The following is a 249-nucleotide window of genomic DNA, read 5'->3' on the forward strand; positions in this document are numbered from 1 at the left end:
CTACTAGTGGTCCTCTCTTGTCTCTGAACAATAACCTTTGAACAGAAAACAATACATGATAACGATTGAGATCAAAGTATTAACAGAAAGCATTTTGTACCAGGTCCAACACAACCGATTTAGAGATACTGTGAGATGAGAGAACCTGTCCTTGTGTATGTGATAAGATAAAAAAGCTTGACACAAAGATTACTAACGCCTTACTATTAAATAACCAGACACCTGATACCCTGATATGAAACAATGAGT

The 249-nt window shown here is 36.1% G+C and overlaps 1 protein-coding gene across 1 annotated transcript in view; it reads right to left on the reverse strand.

The window, feature by feature from the left end:
- The window catches only part of LOC119582004 (isocitrate dehydrogenase [NADP] cytoplasmic-like), an 8,553-nt gene that overhangs the window by 6,490 nt on the left and 1,814 nt on the right, over window positions 1-249 (reverse strand).

Source organism: Penaeus monodon, chromosome 15 (genome assembly GCF_015228065.2).
Source record: "Penaeus monodon isolate SGIC_2016 chromosome 15, NSTDA_Pmon_1, whole genome shotgun sequence".
In the NCBI taxonomy this organism is placed as follows: domain Eukaryota; kingdom Metazoa; phylum Arthropoda; class Malacostraca; order Decapoda; family Penaeidae; genus Penaeus; species Penaeus monodon.